Genomic DNA, 20,919 nt, shown 5'->3' with positions numbered 1-20,919 from the left:
CTACTGATTTTTTTTTTTTTTAGACGGAGTCTCGCTGTTGTTGGCCCAGGCTGGAGTGCAATGGCATGATCTCGGCTCACTGCAACCTCCGCCTCCCAGGTTCCAGCAATTCTCCTGCCTCAGCCTCCTGAGTTACTGAGGTTACCCACCACCATGCCTGGCTCATTTTTATATTTTTAGAAGAGACGGGGTTTCACCATGTTGGCCAGGCTGGTCTCGATCTCCTGACCTCGTGATCCGCCCGCCTCGGCCTCCCAAAGTGCTGGGATTACAGGCATGAGCCACCGCGCCCGGTCGATTTTTTTTTTTTTTTTTTAGAGACAGGATCTTGCTCTGTCACCCAGGTTGGGATTCAGTGGTATGACCATGGCTCACTGCAGCCGTGGCCTCCTGGGCTCAAGCGCTCTTCTCATCTTAGCCTCCTGAGTAGCTAGTACCACATGTGTATACCACCATGCCAGGCCAGCGTTTTTTTGTTTTTTGAGAGATAGGGTCACACTATGTTGCCCAAGTTGGTCTTGAAATTCTGGGCTCAAGTGATTCTCCTGCCTCCGCCTCCCAAGGTGCTGGATATACAGGCGTGAGCCACCAAGAGCAGCCAGACATTTTCTGTAAAAGTGGAAGCCACATAGGATATACTTTTGGTTGTGTGGCCACATATGTCCTCTTACATATTATTCATTTTTTTTCTTGTACAGTTTTTTGAAAGTGTAAAAACCATGACAGTGCATGGCCTGGTACTCTTCTGCGGACTACTCTTTAGGTAGCACAGCTCTAGGAAGTCAGATAGACCCTGAGAAATAGCCATGTGTTGTCTTATAGAGAAACTCAGACTGAGATGGTCCGTGGGTGTAAGCACATGCACACACCTGTGTGTGAAACTGATGTTCTGGAGTCAGGTGCTTATTTAGGGAGTTATTGAAATAAGGTGAGTTAGGTTAAACATTGAACTCTTTTGAATAAAAAGAGAGGAGTTTGGGTTTGGTGTGGTGGCTCATGCCTATAATATTAGCCCTTTGGGAGGCCAAGGCAGGAAGATCTCTTCAGCCCAGGAGTTTGAGACCAGCCTGGGCAATATAACGAGACCCCACTTCAATAAAAATTTTAAAAATTGTATTTCATTTTTTAGAAAGAGAGAGGGGTTGACTTGAAATCTGTAGGCAGTGAGGGATCACTGTATGTTTTTGAGCAAGGTAGTTATCAACATGATGAAAACAGTGTTGTTTTAGGAATATTAATCAAAGGCAGTGCATAGGGTTTCTAGGTTGTTGGTGTAGCATTCTTGGGCATTGGGTGGGTGGGTAGTGAGTGAGGACACTAGAAATGTAGAGGGTGGCCATATCATGAAGCTAAGGAGTTATAAAAAGTTTTTTTAAAGTAGAGCCTATCTTGACCCATTAAGATGAATGAAGAGAATTTTAATCCAGGCATAGTACAATAATGAGGGCCTGGACTGGGCTGGCAGCCAGGGCTCTATTCATGTTGTTTATTCAGGATTGGCTTATTAAATAATTAAATGGCTCCAAATGGTGATAAATGAATACTTCAGACCTGGAGATAGTTGAGTGTCTTGTCTTAGACTGACTTGCATGTGAGTAATAATGCATATCCGTAAGTTGTATATTATATACATGATAGTGTTTGGGGCTGGTAATCTTTATATGCCAGCCTGAAAGATATAAAATATTTTTTATATCTTCTGATATTCAGAAAGGCCCCCTGGACAATCCTCTTTTGGTGCTTAGATCTATTATGCAAATGCCATTTTATAACCAGATTTTATCCCTTTGATTAACAGACTGCCTCCTAGACTAGTTAGAATCTATAGGCCTCAAGATATGAACTAGATGATGTAATTTAGTTATGATCCAGAAATCCAAATTTATGTGAAAATGTTTGAAATACAAGATTATGATTGACTTGTAGTAATATAATTTGGAAAAATTGCTCCATAACTTGTGTTTGGAAAAACAGCTCCTTACTCTTCATTAAAGAAGTTTCTCAGAGTTCTGTTTTCCAGTCTGTTTGGTACCCAATACACTGGAGCCTACTGGCAGCAATGCTCAGACATGGCCTTCCCAGCTCCTCCAGGGGCCCCTCCTTCCACTAGGTTCTCCATCCGTCTTTCCTGGATTCATGGGAGCTGTCATTTCCTACTCTTTCCTGGAGAGGGAACAGTCTCCAGAGACATTCTCTTTCACTTCTTCTGAGTTTAAGAGTGCCTGGGTTGGTGCATTAAAGCCAACTTTTTCTGTGCACACCTGCTGAGATTTTGTACTCAGCACGACAGCCAATTTGTTTAGAACAGTAGTTCTTAAAGTGTGGTCTCCAGACCAGCAGCATCAACATTACCTGAGGACTTGTGAGCGCTGCAGATTCCGGGGCCCCATAACAGATCAACCAAATCAGAAGCTGTGAGAGTGGAGCTCAGCTATCTGTTTTAACAAGCTTTCCTGATGATTTTTATGCCTGCCAGTTTGATCAGCACTGAGCAAGAGGGAAACTTCCTTCTGAGTGTTCCATCTTTGAACCTGAGATTTAGTCTTAAACCAGATCTCTGCATTTGTTGTAGCAAGAAATAAAGCAATGCAATCAAAAAGGAGTCAGTTACGAGCAATGTCAAAGACAGGCTGAAAGGATGATTGGGTATAATAATGAGGGAATCTGCTCACTGGGAATTCCTACTCAAAGCTGTTCGGGGATACTTCCAACACAAGCTTTTGCATGCCATACGGGAATATTTTGCACATTGGAAAAGAATGCGCATCTGATAAGCAATAATGCGTTTACTTATCAACAAACACAATCTGTAGTTCCCAAGGCGCATGCAGTCAGCTGTAGCTGGTCAGCCTTGCCTGGTCCAGGGACACCAAGAGGAGGGGTGACTGTACCTGGATGGGCTGGCCTGGCGGGAAGCCCTGGGCACCCTAGTGGACCCATGTTTGTTTCGGTTTGCTGATGGCACTCCCCCTTCCCCTTCCTATGTCGTAGTGCTTTTGAGAATAGGCTGTTTAAAATGAGATATTGGCCAAATCCAAATGCAGGGAGAAAAAAATATCTCGCCTCTTTCTCCAAAAAAAATGTTATTGAGGCAGATTTTCCCAGAATCTAAGCTGTTCTTTGGCTGCAAATGTACCTTTGGAAGACGCACAGTGGGGTCTCCAGGCACAGAAAGTAAACCAGCTGGGTGTGCTCCATACAACAGACAGATTTCCACCACTTGAAAAATCATACTTTTGTAAATCAAATTGCATTTTAAATTCAGCAGAGAAATTGCCATCTAAAAGGAATTACCCGGCAGATCTTTTGCCAAGAATGTAATTCTTTCATTTTTTATTTCTTAAAAAAAAAAAAAAAAAAAGATTTCCATGTGCAATAAAATTCAGTTAAGTAGAATTTTCAAGGAATTGGGGGCTTCTTGTTATTTATCTTCCTGCCTCCCTCCCTTCCTTCCTTCCTTCCTTCCTTCTTTCCTTCTTTCCTTCCTCCCCTCCTTTTTCTTCATTCCTTCCTTTTCTTTCTCTCTTGACAAAGGCTTAGTTGAAAACAAATCCTGTTCCCAATGCATAAAATTGATTTTTAAAAGTAGTGGACAGTGGAAATAATCACATTGTTCTTGATGATTAAAGATTTTGCAGCACATTTATATTAGCTGGATAATGATAAACAGAGATTAGGTTGAATTTGTGCTGAAGCTAAAAGGAGACATTCAAAGTGTATAATTACTGAAATATTAAATTAAACTCCTAGTTTTAGCTCTTTTCACTTAGCATTTTACTTAAAAACTCAGTAGAGAAGAATATGGCTTTACTTAGAAACTTTTGCTGGTTGGGTCCTGCAAAGTTTAACTCCAACAAGTTTACCTAATGAGAGTATATCTATATTTAGAAACACGAATAAATAGGAAGTGAACTTAGTTAAAACATCTGTAGATTTAACATGTAATCATATTCTCACTACAAAAACAAACAAACAAACAAATAGCTCTTTAAGCCAGATTGCCTTTGCTTTAAACATTTTCTGTTGTTTAGATAAAAGGAGAAGTGGCTCACAAGCACGCTCTGTTCAAACATGTGACTCAGGGCAGCCCTCTGTGGATGGATGGGATGGGAAGGACAGACAAGTTCAGAGCCTAGTTCACTTACGTACACTGGGATCAGTTTAAATTAGGCAAAGTTTATTACACACTTACTGTAACTATGACTCCCTAACTCGTGCTGCCACTGAGGATACACAAATAAACAAGAGACAGCCTGAGCCTTCAGAGAGCTCACAGTGTAAGGTGGGAAAACTCCTCTGAGATACTTGGGGGGGGTAGACATGTGTGGAGTCCGACCAAGAAAGAGGCATCCTCAAAGCTGTGTAGGTGGTAGAGGGTGTTGTTGATGCTACTGAGGAACACTATGAGATGCTGATATATTTTATTTCACCACAAAAAGTAGACTTGATCTTACAAACAGAAAGTACGACTGCTTAAATATGTATTGTACTGTAAAATCACAACTGTGAACACCCACGTCAAAAGATAACTCCTCACCGTTGAGTTAAACAGGATCGATTGTTTCTCCATTTTCCTGCTATTGTTAATATACCGCTAGTTAATTAACTGGTTCATGTTGTCATCTGCTAGCATGTGTCACCAGACAGGCAGTAACAGGTGCCAAAAGTCTATGGAAAATGAAGACCTGAGAACATTCTATTCACTAATTTAATTTTAAAGCATGATTTGGGAAATGATGATGTTTCCACAATTTCTATAGCAGGTTAGTGACCCCAAGGGTTCTGTTGGAAGGGTATGGGAGCATCTGGGGTGGAGAGGGAGCAAGTATTGATGTCCAGAAGGACTTATTGCCATTCCAGTCAAAGCTGGAAGCCCCTCCAGCAAACACCCGCTCTGCTCTTTGGGGTGGGGCAGGGATAGAAGTTCCTACATGATAGGGACTGCACCTGCTTAGCTTTATACCTACCCTTGGCATTATTAATAATGCTTTAGAAAGTAGCTGCTCAGTGGCCAGGCATGGTGGCTCACACCTGTAATCCTAGCACATTGGGAGGCCAAGGCAGGTGGATCACTTGGGGCCAGGAGTTTGAGACCAGCCTGGCCACCATGGCAAAACCCCCTCTCTACTGAAAATACAAAAATCAGCCAGGCCTGGTGGTGCATGCGTGTAGTCCCAGGTACTCAGGAGACTGAGGCAGGAGAATTGCTTCAGCCCGAGAGGCGGAAGCTGCAGTGAGCCAAGATCCTGCCACTGCACTCCAGCCTGGGGGACACAGCAAATTTTCATCTCAAAAAAAAAAAAAAAAAAGAGAGAAAGAGAGAGAAAGTAGCTGCTCAAGCTAGAAGCTAGAGTTGGAAACATTTCTCTCTAAAAACAATGTTATAATGACTACTAGGCTTAAATGAAGTAGTGTTAAAATAATAGCTAAAAAGGATAAGAATGGGTTAAATAGGTTTGTGGGTTGATCTTGGAAGTTCTCCCCCTATTTCTGACATTATTTATATGGAGTAGTGCTTTCTTACTTTTAAGAATTCAATTAGCAAATATTTCTCACAGACTAACATGTGCCAAGCACTTTCTAGACACTCTGGGTTTCAGTTTCCTCTTCTGCTAAATGGGGATAAAAAGTGTTCTTAATTCAATAGGGTTGTTATGAAGATTAAATGATTTATAATACATCAACTGCTTTGATGGGTGCCTGACATATAGAAAGTGCTTAATAAATATTAGCTGGTCATTCTGAGTATTATTGTACACCAATATGATACAGACACAAATACAAACAACTTTCTAGAACAGAAAATCCTGGTGGCCTGGACCGTGTTGTTCAAGTTTCTTGGTGTTCTGGTCTTTAAGGGAGCAGCTGCTCTGCTGCAGTTGAGGCTGGAGTACTTGATGAGCAGTTGTTATTGTCAGTGTGGTTTGTCTGGTAAGCAGAACCCTTTCCACTTTTTCCAAGACTGGAAGACAGCAGAGCAGGGAAGTGGTAGAGACCCGCAGCTGCTTCTGGAAACTCTCACCAGTGGCCTTGCCTCCTGGGAATTTGCAACCCCAGCCCCCTGGACGTTTACTTTAGGAGCTGGGGAAGGGCTGAGGCCCAAAGATGTGAGGGCTCCTGACCTGTGCACCTATTTTCAGGGGCTCCTAGCTTTGTGAACAGGTGGGTCTCTTACCTCCTGGGCAAATTGAGCAAAGGCAAAGACTGACAATTTGATATAAAGACTTTCTGGCCTAATCCAGCGGAAGCAGGGAAGAGGAAGCTTTTGACTTCTTTCCTTTTCAAAATATGTCAAATTCTTGCAGTTAGCTTCTTCATTTGTGAAGTTTCAGAATTGTTAGATACCCTAAAGTAAACAGACCAGCTTCTGAAGCTGCCAAAAATTGGGATGAAATTTTTACATGCTTCCTGCTACTAAGCCCTGCATTGCTCAAATTAGTCCCAAGTGGATTGAGGGGTGAAAGAACTACACTTTCACACTTTGGAAAAGTTTGGTAAAATTAAGCTTATTAATGCCTAAGTAAATAGTGAGGTACACAGCTCTGAAATGTTTATGACAACTGTGACCAGGGTAAATAGAAACTGTCCTTTGTACAAAAAAAATGAGAGACCGTCCCTGTAAGTGATACTCACTTCACCAGTTGGAGGCCACTTTCACCTTATTTGTCATATGAAGGACAAATATGAAAATGATGAAATGAGCCCCTCACCTTTCAGGGACTCTGTGTTCATTTTGGATAGGGTTTCCCTCTATGCCCACTGTTGGTCTTACCTCGTGATAGAATGATTCAACAACCTCTATGTGTTCTCACTCTTCCCTAGTTTACCCATAAGAACTGGCAAACAGAAAGTGTAGGGGAAAAAAGAGTATTTTACTTAACTGCTGAGATCACCCTTTCTGTATTAGTTCTGTTTCAGTGTCAAACATCTCAAAAGACTATAGGATGAAAATAGAGAACTTTGATGCCTCGATGGCAGCAGAGTATTCATAGGGTTCTGGAGCAAGAATCTCAGTAGAAAAAGAAGGAGGCACATGGGGCACATTCCAGTGGAATCTTCCTTCCACTGGCGAGATTCAGTGTTTAGCAAGAACAGGTCAGCTGTCATGGTAAAGTGACTGTTGGATATATTTGGGAAGTGCTTGAACTCTGTGAGATACTCAACTGAGCAGATTAAGGAAGAAGTCCAATTACCTCTACTCAAGATTGATGACCTGCCTTGAGTTGAAATGATTGAGAATGAGATTGAGAGGCTGTATTGTGCCATAGATTCACTGTGCATTTGGGATCTGTCTCATTCTAATCCTAGCTGTGCAACACTGGGCAAGCTGCTTAACCTTTCTGACCTCATTTTCCTCACTGTACAGTGAAGAGATATATATATATATATACTGATACATATATAAGTGATACATATATAAGCTGCTTGTAAAATAAAATGATAAACACGTAAAGTCCTCACACCAGTGCATGGAACATTTCAAATACTCAATAACTGTTGGTAATATTCTTCATAGTTTTACCTATATTTCAAAAATAGGAATTAATATGAATACGAATTAACAAGAATAAGAATTAACATGAAACATGAAACAACAATTTTTTTGTTTTGTTTTGAGATGAAGTTTCCTTCTTGTTGCCCAGGCTGAAGTGCAATGGCACGATCTTGGCTCGCTGCAACCTTCGCCTCCCAGGTTCAAGCGATTCTCCTGCCTCAGCCTCCCGAGTAGCTGGGATTACAGGCATGTGCCACCACGCCTGGCTAATTTTGTACTTTTGGTAGAGACGGGGTTTCTCCATATTGGTCAGGCTGGTCTCAAACTCCCAACCTCAGGTGATCCGCCCACTTTGGCCTCCCAAAGTGCTGGGATTACAGGCGTGAACCAACATGCCCAATGAAACAGCAATTTTAAGAACAGGGAAGGAAGGAAATGAGTACATTTTTTCTCTATTAAGATGTAAAATTAAGATGACTAATAACATCGTACATGGAAATCATTTAAGATTTTGATTCGTATTCTTTAAAGAAAATGCCTGTTACTTTTACTTTCTTAAAATACAGTTTCATACATCAAGGTTGTTTTATTTTCAAGAGTCTAAGGAAATGAGGAAATTAGAAAGGAAATAGCATATGAGCGTGACTGTATTATAAAACAAGTAGCAATCATGAGTGTGGGAATGCATTTATCTTCTTAGTTTTTGATATATGAAGATGTTATGAATACAAAATAGAAAACTCAATATCCTTACTATTTAATTCTTTGACATAAAGAAAGATATTGTTATAATTAAGCTATAATTTTCAGTGATATTATATTCCTTTTTAAATGTTGAAGCTAGATGGCTAATTAGGTTGTAACATTTATTTTTTCACTCTAGCATTGGCAAAGTGCTTTTAAGATATTTTGAAACACGTGTTTGAGCTCCAGAATAATTGATCCCTAGAATAATTTTGTAAGATAGTCAGAGCAGATACAGTACTATTTTTTACATTCTACAAGTGGCAAACAAGCAAAAGACGTTGAATGATACAGTAGGTGGTGGCTGGATTGACATTCAAAATTCCTTATGTTTAGAACTTAAATTTCTTTGGTTATTTGCAGTCTAAATCAGATAGTTTAGATTGATCCACCCAGCAATCTTTCATGGGAGACAGAATCTTTTTTTAAATCTCCATTTTAATCTTTAATCTCTATCAGTGACTCTTCCCACTAAATCATAGTGCTTCAGTATCAGTGTTATGTGTATATTGTATTTTTTTGGAAAATGATGTCTTAATCTTTAATTTGATTATGTGGCAACTGTATACTCTTTCTTTCCTTCCTTCCTTCCTTCCTTTCTCTCTTTCTTTCTCTCCTTCCTTTCTCTCTCTCCTTCCTTCCTTCCTTCCTTCCTTTCTCTCTTTCTCTCTCTCCTTCCTTTCTCTCTCTCCTTCCTTCCTTCCTTCCTTCCTTCCTTCCTTCCTTCCTCTCTCTTTCTTTCTTCTTCTTCTTCTTTTTTTTTTTTTGACATAGTCTTGCTCTGTTGCCCAGGCTTGAGTGCAGTGGCACAATCTCAGCTCACTGCAAACTTTGCCGCCCAGGTTCAAGTGATTCTTGTGCCTCAGCTTCTCAAGTAGCTGGGATTACAGGCACCCACCACCACACACAGCTAAATTTTATATTTGTGGTAGAGATGCGGTTTCCCCATGTTGGCCAGGCTGGTCTTGAACTCTTGACCTCAAGCTATCCACCCGCCTTAGTCTCCCAAGTGCTGGGATTACAGGCGTGAGCCACCACACCTGGCCAACTGTATACCATTTCTAATAAATACTTCTTACAGTCAAATTGAAGCCAGACCCCTAAAGTGTCAGATTTACTGACTAGTTGAGTAGATACTACAAACTCCAAATACAAACTCCAAACCCACATTTGAGTGAAAACTGAAATTTTCAGTCATCCAGATATTTGTAAACACTAGGTGGTAGAAATAGATTTACTTTAATTTTTATCTAAACATATACTTTTATGTGTATGTGATGTGAGTGACAACAGTCTGGGAAACGTTTCTGAGTGCCCTGTCGTGAGTCCATTTGTTTGGGATGTTTCCCTATGCTTAAGTTCTTTTTGAGGGAGCTTTCCTTTACTCTTCAGAGTCTGGCCACGCTTGGGACCTGCTGTAGGACACATCCATCTGCTGGTCCCCAGTGGTGTCCCAGCTGGCATGACTTTCACAGGTTCCTAGAGAGAACCCATCCACAGAATGTGTGGAAAACTGTGGTGGGAGGAAAAGTCCAAAATCAAGGCAGCAGCTTTCTTGCCCAAGGCAGACTGAAGATAAGCCTTTTAAAAAATTTTCTTGTGGCAGGGCGCGGTGGCTCACGCCTGTAATCCCAGCACTTTGGGAGGCTGAGGTGGGCGGGTCAAGAGGTGAGATCGAGACCATCCTGGCTAACATGGTGAAACCCCGTCTCTACTAAAAATTCAAAAAATTAGCCGGGCGCGGTGGCGGGCGCCTGTAGCCCCCGTCACTCGGGAGGCTGAGGCAGGAGAATGGCGTGAACCCGGGAGGCGGAGCTTGCAGTGAGCCGAGATGGCACCACTGCACTCCAGCCTGGGCGACAGAACGAGACTCCGTCTCAAAAAAAAAAACAAAACAAACAAACAAAAAAAAACCGAAGAAACAAACAAAATATATTCTTGTAAGTTTGTCATTCAGAAATAAAGGGTAATCACCTCTTATATTTATGCTACTTCAGAAATACTTCTGGCTTCTTACACCTACCTTGCCTAAATCAGTTGAGTTACTTAAGTGATAGAAATTAAATGTTGTGGAAACTGGAATAAACATTTAAAAGAGTTTGGGAGACCTTACAGCCTCCTTGACTCGAGGTAAATATGAAAACAGTCAGCTCTTCAGCCTTTGGCGGTGTCTGGCTTTTTATGAACACCTGTTACTTTATGGCCTGTGACAATTACTTTGAGGTTGGTTACCTTGGATTGTGTCATTTCTGCGCTTATATTTTTTACGCACATGACTTACTTTCTGAATTATGTTGAGGAATAGGACACATTTTATAGTTGTCTATCTTGTTGGGTTCTTACATATCTACCCTGGCAATTATGCAGAGGAGATACTCAACTCAGTGGTTACTACTGATAATAATTGCACATCCCCTCTTGGAGGTCCTAATACTTACTACCCCACAGGGTGGGAACGAAGGTGGCATATCACATTTCTAAAAAGACACTTATGATTTTAGTACATTGACACATGAGTGTATAAACATGATTGAGTTGTAAAAGAGGAGTCAAATTATTTTTAAAAATCCATTCAAGTTAAATATCAAAGAGTTATATTATTTCCCAGCTCAAGAGTTCCAGTGAGGTTCATCAGTAACTTACATCCCAAACTGAGTTCAATCATGAAAGATAGTTGAATTTTTTTTCTTTGTTGTTAGTTCACTACATTTTGGCCAGATACTTAGAATAAGAAACTTTTTGTGGGAGTTAAGATAAATTGCATAGATGCAGTATTTTTTCATTTGGAAGAAAAGATGGAGAGTTCTCTTACTCAAAAGACCAAGAAGCACTGAGGCCAAGAGATCCACACAAACTTCACTCAGTTGCCTAAGTAAATAGTACCTTACTTATTTCTCAAAACAAGCCATAATTGTTTTTTATATAATCACACACACTTACCATGCTTGTGTGATAATCACACATAGGAAGTTGCTTTAGTCACCAGCACCAAACACAGTACTTTTAACAGCTCTTTACATCTACTTCTCTTGTGTCCCTCTCCAAATTCTCGATTTACCTCCATCTTTATGGGAGAGGCATCTTGACTTGTGTCAGCTAATAGTTCATTGAAAGCAGCCATTCTGGGAAGCAGCAAGTGAGAAGGTCCTACAGAAAGTGGAGATTCTCGCCGCATAGGTTAAACTTTGAATCAAGCTTTGCAACATTTATTCTCTTTTTCCTTGCTCAGGCAAAAAGCGGGATTTGGCTGCACGAAATCTTGTGTGTGTGTGTTCGTGTGTGTAGCATATGAAATCAGCAAAATAGCAGCACAGACAGTTCCAGGGATTTTTTTTTTTTTTTTTTTTTTAGGAGACAAGGTCTTGCTCTGTTGCCCAGGCTGAGTGCAGTGGTGTGATCACGGCTCATGGCAGCCTCAGCCTCCTGAGCTCAAGATATTATCTTGCTTCAGTCTCCCAAGTAACTGGGACTGCATGCACATACCACCACACTCAGCTTATTTTATAAAATTGTTTTTGTAGAGATAGGATCTGGCTATGTTGCATGAACTGGTCTCAAACTCATGGCCTTAAGTGATCCTCCTACCTTGGCCTCCCAAAGTGCTGGGATTACAGGTATGAAGTATTGTGTGTGGCTAGTTCCAGGGATTTTTAAAGACTATAGCAACAATGTGGCCAACAGACTTAATTATATTTGGATAATATGGGCCAACTTTCTCTTGAACTGTATAGATAGTATATATATATATTTTTGAACAACTGTCTTATATTGCCAAGGCAGTTTGTCTACACAACGCATACAATCTTAGCAAACCTGAGGAATGCTACATATCAGAGTACTATCTGTTTCCCTGTTATGTTCATAATGGCATTTAGGAATAGTTTTATGGATTTTGAATTTTGAGATATGTTTGCATACTCTACATACCCTGAAAACAACTTCATCACACGTATAAACACAGTGTGTTTTGAAGGACATTGGAATTTCTGCCTTTCCCAAAATATCTCTGCTAAACTTCACATCACCTTGGGTGGAAATTCCTTTCATTAGTGACCAGTCTAATTCCTCAGATACTAATTTGCTGATGCACTGCTGTATAATTTAAATGGTCTCAGATTCACTTCCTCATTTGTAAATTAAGGGGGTTGTATAGACCCTACTTTCTGTGGTCTGATTTTCTGTGGTCCCTGCCTTCTCTCTCCCAACTAGAGAAGTTTTGTGTTTTGTGTTTTCCTGTATTCAACTTGCAAAGTGTTACAGATCATTGTAATTTTACTGCAATCAAAATGTCAGCTTCTAATCTTAGGAGAACAGATTCTAATTGATTAGGATTGCTCCTAAGCACTTTCTTATCAAGAAATTGTTCTCTATGCAAATCTCTGATAACCTTTCTCCTGTTGTACACAGAAGTTCTTAGCCTCCACTTGAACTTCTTTTCTCCTTTTACATCTTTATTACATTCTGTGCTTCCACTAGGCAAGCTAAAGTCTACCAAAGTCTAACTGATACAGCAACGCAGTTCTTCTCTCAAGAGAGCAGAAACTTGGCTAAAAAGTTTGGAAAGCACCAGCAGTATACATTTATACAAGTGCTCAACTGATAGTTTTAAAGACAGCATTGAGGTCTCATTGGAAATAACTGCTGAATTAAGGATGGTACCTTACTTGGGATTAACTCAAAATCATCTGTTTTAAATTGTCACTTCTAAAAGTGACAAGGCTAACTTGGCCCTTTTTGCCTGGATTGTATACGGTCACACATTCTAAAAGTGAATCATATCTACCCCTCACCCAGAGTCACCTTCCCTTAACCCCACAGACTTTATCTTCCCCTCCCTGTCCCTGCCACACCTCTGCCACAAAAAGTGAAGCATAAAGTAGAGTTTTGATGATTTCTTGGACTGTCTCTAATATATATTTCATAATATGTAGTTTCATTCTGATTAATGAAGAAAGTGCACAATTGGGAGAAGGGCTTCTTCTGGAAATTCCGACAGATTGTACTAATATTTATAGCCGTTATAAGGAAGGAAGCAGGAGCGGGAGAGGGACAAAAGGAGGAAATGCTTTTTCTTTTTTCTTTTTTTTCTTTTTGCAATCATTTTCAACTTAGATAGGGATTTGAAACTTTCTCTCTCCAAAGTCTTTGTCTGGGTGTCCATTTTATTACTTTTCTAAGCTCATGCTTCAACTGATCAGAGCTTTCTCAAGGCTTACCTTTCATTGAGCCTGGAACTTGTGTATTTGTATGAAAGCCAAGTTCTGAGTAAACCTGAGGCTATTTAAAATTTCGGGTGAAAATTATGTGCTCTTCAAGACTAAACTTGGCACTTTTTGCTGGGATTGTATACAGTCACACATTGCTTGACAGTGATACATTCTAAGAAATGAATCTTCATGTGAGTATCATAGGGTGAACTTACACAAACCTAGATGGTATGGTCTACTACACACCTAGCCTATATGGCATAGCCTGTTGCTTCTACACTATGAACCCACACAGCATGTTACTGGATTGAATTCTGCAGACAATTGTTATACAATGGTAAGGTTTGTGTATCTAAACATAGAAAAGGTACAGTAAATGTATGGCATAAAGAAAAAAAAATGGCCGGCATGGTAACTCACACCTGTAATCCCAGCAGTTTGGGAGGCCAAGGTGAGAGGATCGATTGAGGCCAGGAGTTCAAGACCAGCCTGGGCAACATAGCCATATCCCATCTCTACAAATAAAAACCAAAAAATATAAATACATTAATTGAAGATTAAAAAATGTTACATTTGTATAGGGCACTTACCGTGAATGAAGTTTGCGGAACTGGAGCAGCTCTGGACGAGTTAGTGAGTGAGTGTGAAGACCAAGGACACCACAGCACACTACTATAGATTTTATAAACACTGTACACTTAGGGTACATTACATTTACCAAGAAGAGTATTTCTCCAAAACTAAGTTAGCCTTAGTTTACTGTAACTACTTTACTTTATACATTTTTATTGTTTTTAACTTTTTGACTTTTGTGCCCACAGTGGTGGGCAGAAAAGCTAGGCTTTTGCTAAAAAGCGTCCTCTAAAACTGAGTATCTCTCTCTTATATAAATATGTGCCTACCAGCTCAAGATAATGTAAGAAAGTAGAAACTATATTACCATACCTTACAAAAGATGAGCCAGGCATGGTGAAAGGCACCTGTAATCCCAGCTACTCGGGAAGCTGAGCCATGAGAATTGCTTGAATTGAGGAGGTGGAGGTTGCAGTGAGTGGTGCCATTGCACTCCAGCTTGGGCAACAAGAGTGAAACTCTGTCAAACAAAACAAAACAAAACAAAACAAAACACCCGAAGGAAGGAAGGAAAGACAGACAGACAGATACAGACAGACAGAAAGAAAATATATTACCATACTCAATCTGCTCCAGCTTAAAAAAGAAGTGAGACCTGGGCCAGGCACCGTGGCTCACGCCTGTAATCCCAGCACTCTGGGAGGCCGAGGCGGGCAGATCACAAGGTCAGGAGATGGAGACCATCCTGGTTAACACAGTGAAACCCCATCTCTACTAAAATATACAAAAAATTAGCTGGGTTTGGTGGCGGCGCCTGTAGTCCCAGCTACTCGGAAGGCTGAGGCAGGAGAAGGGCGTGAACCCGGAAGGTTGAGCTTGCAGTGAGCCGAGATTGCGCCACTGCACTCCAGCCCAGGTGACAGGGTGAGACTCCGTCTCAAAAAAAAGAAGTGAGACCTGGTAAAATTGAGGTCATCGCTGTATGAACTACTAGTAGACTTTAGCTTGCCTAGTGGAAGCATAGAGTGTAATATAAAGGCCTAAAAGAAGAAATAACTTTCTATCTAGTGAGGGTTTCTTCTCTGCTTTCCACTAGAAGTGTGGTTGTGCATCTACTTTTTGGTATTTTGCTAATTTGTTTCTCTTTACTATTTCTCCTGAATTTAGAAAACCATTGAGGAAATACCCTTAAGGGAGTATTAACAAATAGGACAGAGAGCTTTACACTAAAAGTCCATGTGTTGACCTCTTTCTACAGAGACTGAGGAAGAGGATGAACTGGTTATGGAGCTTATCACCACTTGTGACCTTTGACTTAGACAGGTGATCTGTTGTGATTTCTAGATATCAGGGAAATAAAACACAGATCCTTGTGACATTCTCATTATTATTCTTAATTCCAATGGATGTCTGTAACATTGATTCAGTTGTTTCAGTTCAGCCTATTACAGATATGTAGTTGATGTGCCCAGACCAACAGCAATAACCTGTATTTTCTGAGGCTGTAGAACTGTTATGTTTGCAGAAAGAAAGTACATTCCTCCCAATTTTGTCAACACGATCAAACACCGAAGATGTGTATCTGCAGAAAATTGTTCTGAGAAAATTGAGGATATCATCTTACCAACACTGTTATTAAAAAAGATGAGAGGAAGAAACAGAAAAGCTTTTCCTAGATTTTTTCAATCTCCTAAACACAGTAGAACTTTAAACTCCCCACAAATGATTATTTTAGCTACCCTAATGGCTTATGAAGATTACACAACTTTGAACAGTTTCACTCACTGAGACAGTTGAAAAAATAAAATGAACTGGGTGATAGTAAGGTTGCAGTAATGAGCATTTGACTCTGTAGGACTTTGTGGTGAATATATGATGTGTGTGTGTGTATGTGTGTGTGTGTGTGTGAGAGAGAAAGAGAGAGAGGAAAAGAGAGAGGTGACTCTTGGGTTCAGATTTGAGAAATTGGCTAGGTGTGATACCCTGTATTGAGATAAACTCCAGAGTGAACCCATGTGGAAGATGAGGGGGTGACTTCTGTTTGGGGTCTATATTGAGTTTGGGGTACTTAGAGATATGGGTCTGAAGTCCATAGAAGAGACTGAGATTAAAGATTTGGGGGATTTTGGAATCCTAGGAATAAAGAAAATAATCCAGAGAATGTAGGTAAAGCAAGAAATGCTAACACTTACTCTCTAAGGGAGAAGATAGGAAGGGAAACTTGTAAAGGAGACTGCACAGGAACCATCAGAAAGGTTAGTAGTAAACCCACAGACTAGGGAGCAAGAGAAACCACAAAAAGATTTTTGAAGAGTGACCTGAAGTGTCAAATACTGAAGAAAAAGCCACTGAGAAAATGACTTAAAACACCCAATGCATTTAGTCTTTTATAGACTTTGGTGGTCTTCCTGCAAGAAATTCTGGTAGAATCATGACAGAGAAACCTCTAGACTGTGATGGATTCAGGAGGATGACCAGGAAGTGAGGCAACAAAGTAGGTACAGTCAAGTTTTTCAAGAAGTTCAATTATGAAGAGTAGAAGTGCTACAGGGCATGAGACAGAACGGATTTGGAAAAAAGGAGGTCCCCCCTGATTCCTCACCATTAGATTTGAGCTTGTTTAATTACTGATCAGAAGAAGTAAGAAAGAGAGAAAGTTGAATATATAGAGGGAGGGATTAATTAGAGATCAGTGTCCTTGAGAACATTGGGACAGGAATTTATAGTACACGTTGAGGGACTGGCTTTAGATAAAAATGATGGATATTATTATCTTTTCCTTATGAAAAGAGAAAAGGGGAGTTGAAAGAGAAAGTAGATTTGGTACTCAGAAGCTGACAAGTTCCCTTATTGTGACTTCCATTTCTTAGTGGAGTAGGAAGAAGGGTTATGTGATGAAAGTGCAAGGTAAAGTGTAGCTGTCAGAGACGTGAGGGGAGGGGAGAGAATTTAAAGCAATTGTGGAAAATGGAAGCATGCTAGGTAATTCACGGTAGAATTACAGCCAGGTTGGAGAGCCCAGCTGAGACTACCAATCACAGATTTATGATACCAAATTGCCCAATTATTATTTCTCTCCTGCATCATCCAACACTGAACCAGACCTGATTAGGTTACATGGAAAAAACAAACAGGTTCATCTAGGGAAGGGGTTTTGCCATGTATATGCTCTGTAAAGATAATGGGAAAGATGAATTTAGAGTATTGGTAAAAGAGGAGTAAGAAGGTTCAACCATGAATCTAAGCAGCATAATTTTTTTTTTTTTTTTTGAGACGGAGTCTCGCTCTGCCGCCCAGGCTGGAGTGCTGTGGCCGGATCTCAGCTCACTGCAAGCTCCGCCTCCCGGGTTTACGCCATTCTCCTGCCTCAGCCTCCCGAGTAGCTGGGACTACAGGCGCCCGCCACCTCGCCCGGCTAGTTTTTTTCTATTTTTTTTAGTAGAGACGGGGTTTCACCGTGTTAGCCAGGATGGTCTCGATCTCCTGACCTCGTGATCTGCCCGTCTCGGCCTCCCAAAGTGCTGGGATTACAGGCTTGAGCCACCGCGCCTGGCCCTAAGCAGCATAATTATGGAAGTGAATATAGGAAGGAGTTGTTGAGAAATGAACAAATGAAAGAGGACTGGAGGTTCTGATAAAGTTCAAGTGCTCATTCTAGATATAATATGCTTTTGATAGACACTGAGTTGATAGTGTGGACACACAGTTGACGAGTGCCAAATTCAAACACCAAAGCTCACTGGTCCCTGCCCATATATTCCATTCCTCCATGACCAACACCTGTATTCCAACTGAAAAGGCCAATTTATGAAATCTTTCAAAATATGCCACCTGACCTCTGTGCCTTGTGTCCCACCGATATCCTGTCTCAAAGTTTATCCATTTCTTTTTTTTTTTTTTGACTTTTCAAATGTTATCCATCATTTAAAGCTTAGTTCTCACCATATTCATGAAATTTCCAGCTGAAGAAATCAAGGAGACTAAATCTCCTGAAATTTATTGAGTACCTATTATATGCCAGGAAATGTAAATGTACTTGTACTTTTCACATGCAGTTCTAATTCAGTTCAGGTATTGAAGCTATCATCTTCCTTTTGAAAGTGAGGTATCTTTATTGTCTTTGGTACTATGTAGTATTCCTTTTTGCTTACTTATATTGGGAGATTTTTATGTCTATATCTTGACCTCATACTCAATGGCAATTTTTTGATGGCTTAATGATGCATTTTCCATAGCACATTTCAGAATATATTGGACATGGTAGGCATAAATTCTTGCTTAACTATGAACAAGAAAATATAGATCACAGAGTAAGGAATACAGAAAAAGGAAAAGAAATGTAACTGCCAACCATCATGTTTTGTAAATTCATGATAAGTGCTGAGGATCGGGAAAAATGGAGAAATATTGTCCCAGTGTCCCAAAATAATTAATATTCCTTTTAAAAGTAAGTAGCTTGCTACTCTACTCAGACCTGATATACTTTTTTTAGTTGTTTAAGTTTATTTTATTTATTTTAGAATGAGACACTGAGGCCAGGTGTAGTGGCTCATGCCTGTAATTCTAGCACTTTGGGAGGTTGAGGCAGGGGAATCACTTGAGCTCAGGAGTTCAAGACCAGCCTGGGCAACATGGTGAAACTCCATCTCTACAAAAAATACAAAAATTAGTCAGATGTGGTGGTATGTGCCTGTAGTCCCAGCTACTTGGGAGGCTGAGGCAGGAAGATCGCTTGAACCTGGGAGGTCAAGGCTGCAGTGAGCTGAGATCACACCACTGCACTTCAGCCTGGGTGATAAAGTGAGATCCTGTCTCAAAAACAAATAGATAAATAGAATAAATAAAATGATACAGCGTCTTGCTATATTGCCCAGGCTGGTCTTAAACTCCTGGGCTCAAGTGATCCTTCTGTCTTAGCCTCTCAATTAGATGGTTTTACAGGCAAATGTGATACAGTTGTAATGAGTAGAGACAAAGATTGATTTTTATTGGTTGTGTTTCTATATATTTACATGGGCTGATAATTCAATAAAATATAATTCAGTATTTGGCTTAATGTTGAAAAATTAATACTATATATTTTGAGTAACTTTATATTAGAAGTTTATGTATTATTTAGAAAAATGATATTTAAATTAAAGTTAGCTACAAATTTCTTAAAAAGACCTGACCCAAATAAAAAATAGTGGTGTTTATAAGTCAGCCATGAATGCCAGTAGTTTAAATTTTAGCAGCAGCAGCATAGTAATTTGTTGGAGTTAAAGCACTGGAATTGGCTCATTACATAAGTTTTGTAGCATCTAATTAAGAAACAGCTAGAAAATTCTGTTCAATAACCCATCAAAGCATGTTTCTCTTCCTTTTCCAAATTCTGCTCCATCTCCATTTTTAAGAGGTTCATAAGAATTTTATGTACATACGTTAAACTTCATTTAAAGGCTTTGCCAACATGATGTTCACTTCATAGACAAATTAAATCAAGTACAGACAAGCTATACATGTCTGAGATACTGTAGATAGTTTCTACTGGAACCAGTAACAGAGTTAGAGTTTCTTATTTGCAAATGTAGTAACTGAGAATGCTGTATGACATATTTGTAGGTGAAAACTATCAAGCTTGTTATACAAAGATAAATGTATCTCTTGTACAATATTCATCACCCTCTGCATAGATATCATAATTTTCAACCTCAATTCAATTTACTAAAAGAATGTTCATTTTAATGAAGTTTTACAAGCTATTTCAGTATTTAAATGTTTAGTAGTCTCTTGCCGTGGAAAAAGGAGAAGCTTTCTCAATTTTTCAATCACAAATTTATAGTGACAGATATACCATTGAGATGACAAAGGCTAGGCCATTTCATAATTTACATGAATATATAATACCTAGATCCCTACATATGCCATAAGGGTAGTCTACAGAAGCTACCAGAACATAATAGTACCCTGTACTTGTAAAACAATTACTACAACATGTTTTCATATAATGTATTTTACTTCTTATATGTAAATATATTTTTCCTTATTACAATAAAAATACCTACACAATATAAGAAAATTGGAAAACAGACACATAAATAAAAGAAAAATAAAACAACATTACCTTGAGTCAAGCCCTTTGGACCTCTTGGTGAGTATAATTCCATACTCCCACCCCTGTTCTCTCTATGTAAGTGTGTGTGTGTGTCATTATATATACAAATTTGTGATTTGTTTGTATATTTAATAACTACATTTTACACATTAAGTACCAATAGCTACATTCTTTATTTTTACATTTTTTTTATAGCTGTGTAGTACTTTACTATGTAGGTATATTCTAATTTATTTACCCAAATACTATTATTAGACACTTTGTTATTTCTAATATTTGGTTATCACAAATAGCACATTGGTAAACATCCTTTCATTTACATCTTTCTGCACTTTCTTAATTATTTCCTGAGGCTAAATTTCCAGAAAAGGAAAAACTAGGCCATAGGTGTGTACATTTTTATGTTTAATAATTACTGCCAAAAAGTACTGTAATCTATACTCTGACTAATGGCATATGAGAATTCTCTTTTCCCTCACTAACAAAAATTAAATGATTAGTTTTCATTGTCTCATTCTGATTCTTACAATAATTCTATGAGATAGACAGAGCAGATTAGGAGAAATGCTAGTAGTCACACCTCCAGAAAGTAACAAGACTGCGAGTCAAGTTTCCTGACTTGCCTTACTACATACTTTTCTATCACATACTTCTTGCCATTATACTGTCAATGGTGGCAATTCCAAGTGAACTGTCAGGAAAGAACCTAGACCAGGAATTCTTACACAAGCCATGGCCTGACTCATGTCTGTGTTGCTGGCAGTGCCCTGGCCTCCAGCCATGGGACTGTGGGTGGCACAATTCTT

This window comes from Trachypithecus francoisi, unplaced genomic scaffold (assembly GCF_009764315.1).
Source record: "Trachypithecus francoisi isolate TF-2019V2 unplaced genomic scaffold, Tfra_2.0 Lachesis_group15, whole genome shotgun sequence".
Taxonomy (NCBI): Eukaryota; Metazoa; Chordata; class Mammalia; order Primates; family Cercopithecidae; genus Trachypithecus; species Trachypithecus francoisi.
The sequence above is the reverse complement of the archived record's forward strand: the minus strand, read 5'-3'. Positions refer to the sequence as shown.